This window comes from Elaeis guineensis, chromosome 9 (genome assembly GCF_000442705.2).
Source record: "Elaeis guineensis isolate ETL-2024a chromosome 9, EG11, whole genome shotgun sequence".
Lineage (NCBI taxonomy): Eukaryota > Viridiplantae > Streptophyta > Magnoliopsida > Arecales > Arecaceae > Elaeis > Elaeis guineensis.
This window is the reverse complement of record NC_026001.2, coordinates 4967383-4973536: the sequence shown is the minus strand read 5'-3', so window position 1 is coordinate 4973536 and position 6154 is coordinate 4967383.

Below are 6154 nucleotides of genomic sequence, written 5' to 3'. Positions count from 1 at the left end.
GAATAGTAAGGACAGGCTTAATATTTCAATATCTTTTAGAAAGTATGTTTTGAATCGAGCCGAGCGAAAGAAAATGATCTATTATCTAAGTTAAATTATAAAGGCAAAATTAAGTCTAAGTTCCATACATTTGAATATTAAAAAGCATTTTTATAAAACTTCTAACTCCAAATGGATGTTGAGGACCAATATAGTTTGCCATCAGGCTACCTAATTGCCTTTTCCTTCCACGTCTTTCTACGCGGTTTGCCCTCCCTTTTGTTTTATTGGTTCTAGTAACCTTTTTCATCGAGTCATGGAATCCGTTAATGACTCATAAAACCATGAACCTTTTCATCGAGTCATGGAATCCGTTAATGACTCATAAAACCATGAGCACAGACAGATAAGAACTTCTGCAGGTGGTCCGTATATGTTATTATTTTGCACAAAGAACAACACCATGTACTTGATGCCTGACATTAAACAATTAATGTACAGAACATTTTTAAAAAAAAGGAGCAACAAAAGCCATGACTTTAAGTTCTCTTGGTCGCGGAACAAAGCATGATACAGGACAGGCAAACCACTGCCTTTCCATGTCTCATGCCATCACTATTATTAAAAACAGGGGCATGCCTATTGTGGCCTAGATGATCATGTTCATGGTGCTTACACATGCATTAGGATTGCAGACAGCTCACCTAAAATGCATAATATTATGATTAAATAAGTTGGCAACCACTATGTGGACTAGAAACCTCCACAATAACCATGGAATAAGGAATGTGTATTACCTACCAAAAGAAGGGATGTTACCACTCAGAGGGGAAAGTGAAAAGAAAAAAAAAAAGAGAGGATGATGTAAGTTAGGTGTGGTCCCACATTTCATTTACATTTTGCTTATCGCAGTGCCGTGAGTCTCGTTAATTAAAGACATCATCTGTTATAGAATTCGATAAAAAATAATAACTATTAGTGGAGTATTTCTATTTTTTCCCTCTCGTAGAGCAAGAATGAAATTTAGCAGTTCATATTTCATTTCAGTGTCATGAAGGTGCAAATAATGCCTGCAACCTTGAAAAATTTCGAATGCCTGTAAAGTTGAAGGCACAGAGCTTTACAAAAAGCCTTATCTTAGGTCGGGAGTCTCTTATTTTGTTCATGCTCTCTTTCCCTCTCTAATAGTAAATACATCAGGGTCTCGTGAAATTTCCTTTCTAGTTAAATTTTCATTTATTATTGAAATGCTCTTGATTAGTGTGAGTCTTTGCTTCACAGTTCACATACCACCTTTAAGATTTTTTCTCTGAAGATTTTTTTTTTTCTTTTAATATCAATAAATATCAAAGAAATCCTTGCATTTCGTGGTTTGACATGTTGTGGGTGTTGACGTGGACACCGTCTTGTGCGCATTAACTAACGGTCTAGCCCATATTAGCCGGGTCAAACAAGCCGGGCTTGGCCTAAGTGGGAGAATGGAATCCTCCATGCGAAATCCCACTACTTTTGGTTGGAGCCTGGTGGAAAGCGTGGGTCAGCCTACTTATGACGAATGCTTTTTTTTTTTTTTTTGGTGGGTCCAGAGTTGAAGTCTTGGTCTTGGGACCCAACAGCGAACAACTTCTGGGAAGGGACACAACCAATTTTGACCAAAAACAATGTGAATTCTGGGCCTGGGGGCCGAAAGCACAAACTCTCGAGAAGGTCTGATGGTTCTCCAAGAGTCTCAACTGCACCCAATTGACGGCCAACTTGAAGCGGTACAGAGGAGGAAATTAGAGAAGGGATTCGGCAACCTTTGCTGCGTGAAATTGTTCCCCTGAGAACGTGGTAACTAGATTTTTATTGATTTTGCTACTCTAGAGTCTAGTCTATGCCTCTTTCAAAACTTCTGAGAGATTGTACAGGCGCAAGCCTGGCGTAGGGTTGTCAACTGCCCAATTTCTTGGCTCAGCTACAATCTTTCTGGGATGGAAATAACTTTATTTCTGCAGCAGAATCGGGTGCGATACATAGCAGTCCTTGAGTTTCGGTATGGGCTAACATATTGCTTTCTTAATTCACGTCTATGTAATGTATGACATCTTATGATAGATGAATAAAATTTTTGTGATCAGATCGATCATGAAAAAATTTATGATCGGACCACCATCGTCTATCATGTTTTTGAAGCACGCCGCATGCATAAGCATCCGTACATTAAAATATTAAAAAAATAAAAATTAATAAATAAAAATTATGTGATGTCTATCAAAACTGTTCAAATATCTTTAAATTTTATATATTTATATTTTTTTAATATTTTAACACATGCGAGTAAGTGCGCAAGGCATGCTTCGAAATGTGACAGACGGTAACGATTCGATCATAAAAATTTTATCCATGATAGATGGGTCATTTCTTCCCGTATACTCCTTCCTCTTTCTCCTCAGGAAATTGTACGTGATATTGCATGCATCATTTGGCCATGCACCATATAATTACCTCATCTCTTTTATAGGAAGCACATTCATCGTGCACTTGACATGACGATTGGCCTACATGAAGGAGGCGTGTTTGTTGGCATGGTACACAATCATGCTATTGCACATGATGTATGATATACTTTTTTTCTCGTGGCTCAAACTAAAAGTTGTGGACTTTGCATCAGAAACATGGTGATATCATTGTTGGATTGAGAGGAAGCCACATGTTTTTGAGTTTGGTTTGCATCTTTCACGGTGCAAAATGATCGATTTTCCTTCGTGACATCGTCCATAAGATTGTACCCTTTACAGCACCGAGAATGAAAGCACTCCAAACTCTCTATTCATCAGCCGGCAAAAGCAATATTTATGCAATCCACCGGTGGATGAGAATGGTGAAGCATTCTTTTGCACAAAATATACAACCCCTACCTTGTGGTCTTGGTATATATCGATGGATGCCGGCGTATCGAGACTTGGAAGAGGTTCATTTGCCACGTGGCAGTTCACGCTCTAGTGATTCGTGACCGGTTCAAAAGTTATCCGGCCAAGTTAGGCCTGAACCTATTTTGACCCGGGTTGATGGTAGAAAAGTAATTCTTTGTACACCTGATGTGGTATAAAAAAAATAGACCGCTCTATTTGATTAAGCCACGTGACTATTATTTTTTAATATATATTTAATATCTGCATATCTATTCTTTCGTTTGAAATTTTGAATGATAAAAATAATTTTTTTAAAAAAAAAAATTAATGACATTCTATAGTCATTTTATGACATTCTGTGATTAAATTAAGACTTTCTATTTATATTTGACCACAGAATGTCATAAAAAATGGAAGAATATTTTTGTTATTTAAAAATTTTATAAATTTTTAATAATAAAAATATTCTTTTCTGTTTATGATTTCTGAAAAAAAATTATGATTTTCTGTGTGTATAAAATTATAATTTGACCACAAGATGTCATAGTATGTCCAACAGAAGAAGTATTTTTTTTATTTAAAATTTTAAATAAAAAATAAAATTATAAATATTAAATATATTTTTAAATATATATTAAAAATAATAATTATATAATTTAAGATGATCGAATGATGTGCGTCATGTTAGTGCACAAAGACTTTCTACGTCTCAGGTTTCATGTAAGTTTCCAGTTAGTTAAAAGCTCCGGTTAAGTTCTGGCCTTCCAGGCTGAGACCGCTCAGCGTGCGACTAGCAAATCAAATAAATATATGAGGCCCAAAGAACATGGGCTCGTGCTTAATATCACATGCACGCCAATCCCGTGATGCAACGACTTCATTGCCTAAATAGACCATGTTTCTTTATCACCAAAAAAAAAAAAAAAAAAAAAATCCATGTTTTATGTACTTCAGTAGTTGGCAGTGGACAAAGCCAAAACGACTTCAGAAAAAAAAAGAAAAAAAAAAAAGAAAAAAAAGAAGAAGAAGATAGTGCCCCTTGAAGCTTTCTCGAAGTGGACTCTCAACCTAGTTATGCAGCCCCTGATCCCTATGGTGACTACTTAGGCACCAATCTTGAGTTTTTTTTTTTTTTTGGAATGTTTATGAATGTGTTCTTTCTTGATGATACTTGCATATTTGCATGCTTTTGTTACATGATTTTATTATTTTTATCCTATATATGCATCTCGATGGTGTCGGATGACGTTTAAAAATAAAATAACGATTTTCTTTCTTTCTTCTTCTTTTGAAAAAAGAAAGATAATGTTAGCATTTTTTTCATTTTATATTGTGATAAAACACAAAATTAAAGTTTAGTCATAAGTTTTGTCTTTCCATCTTTTGAGCTTATAAAAAAAAAAATTATAACTCGTACATAAGAACAAAGTAATAGAAATTTCCTAGCCCAGAGAGGTTTTAGGTCTACATTTCAGATGAAGATACAAATTATTATATATTGAATTCAAACCAGTGATTTCTCTACATTTTCGTTTCTTCAGCACGAATGATACCTCAGCTATTGGTAATTTGGCATAGCATGTCATTTGAGCCTCGTCCAAAATCAGTAGATGTAAAATTGAGCCAGACTTAGTTTAGGGTTTGAATCTTGATTTTGGTTTGATGTCGCTAGGTAATTTGATTTAATATAATCTCTACCTAATTAGGGTGCAAGTTTGGTTTCAAATCTCAAGCATCAATCGACAAACTTATGCGCCTTAGATTCGCATGATCATTGCTTAGGAATCTCAGTTCTTTTCAAAAAGCTGACAGTTACTTAGCTACTTGAAAAAAGAAAAAAAAAAGAAAAGAAAAAAAAAAAGCAAAGAAAATTGAAGCGGACATGACAAAGATGTGGGGGATGAGAATGATGCTACTACTTTCGCTATGTTAGAATCTTGAGGTGATTGTGGCTACTAATTCATCGAGGTGTTTCTTTGAGCAACACCCATTCTTTTTAATTTTTCTTTTTGTGAGCAGCTTAGATATTTCACGTTTAATGATTGCGTCTACGAAAAGGTTTAATTGTGGTGCTTCACGATTGGACCGGTTTCAATGGTGGGTGTTCTCAGGTATCTTACCATTTTACCTACCAGGATCAGTCAACCTAGGAGCAATTCTTCTTACTCATAGTAATTTTAGTACAGAATAATATAACCATTCCAACTTTCTACAATTGCATATCACTAACTAAATTGTGGATTGTGGATGTGACACCATTTAAGTTGTCTCTTTTTCTTCTTCTTCTTCTTCTTCTTTTAAAAAAAAAGATAATCTGTAGTTTCTAGGGAAAAATAGTATGCACAAGCATCCAATTCCCCAAGCACAAGAACACTCTCTTTGCTTGTAATTTATGGGGGAAAATGGATAATGGTTCATAATCTCTTAAAATTTTTCTGGTCACATGCATATCATTACTCATCAGCTCCAAAGAGCGAGGGATATATATATTTTTTAAAAAAAAGCATCCGATTGGCTTTTGATTGTAGAATGAGGAAATGAATGGCTTCTAATTTGGCTTATGTTTAAGTGCCCTGGACAGGTACAGGTGTACCAACCCCGCTTTATCTCCCCTTTTTTTTTTTCGTAGAACTTCTTTATCTCCCTTTGTTGAGCTGGTTTACACTGCAAGTGGACTGGGGACAAGATACAATTGGGTTCAAATGTGAGTGGTCCAAAAATGTAGCTAGATTCCTCAGATTGGTACTAGATGACCATGGGGTCCTTAAAATTGTTCTCCAGGGTGACTAATGGATCACTTTCATTTTTTTTCAATCATTTAGATTTTGTTTTTTAGATGGATTATTTAGTCTAGTTTTGTGGAAACTAATGACACAGGACACACCCCTCCATGTTTACGAAAAGGAATAAATGGATACATCGATGCATTTGCTGTTGCACCAGGTATCATGCTTCCATGATAGGGAACGTCCCCATGTACTGAGCTATATAAAGCAGTGGTCCATGCCCAATTTTAAGTTGTATGTATCCAGCTTTGAAGCCCATGGCTCAAAGAGTGACAATAGTTTCAACTAGCTTGTCTCTGCCATACAACTCAGAGTCCCAAGCATCCAAATATCTTAGATATATACGCCTTGTCATCTTGTTTGATTACACACGTCTTCTATGTTTCGTATTTTAAGCATGTTACCGTAGAGAGAAGGAATAATGAAGCAAGAAAGAAAATAAGGAAATAACAAAAGCATAAATATTTACGTGGCTCGAGGTATTATTGGGGTAAG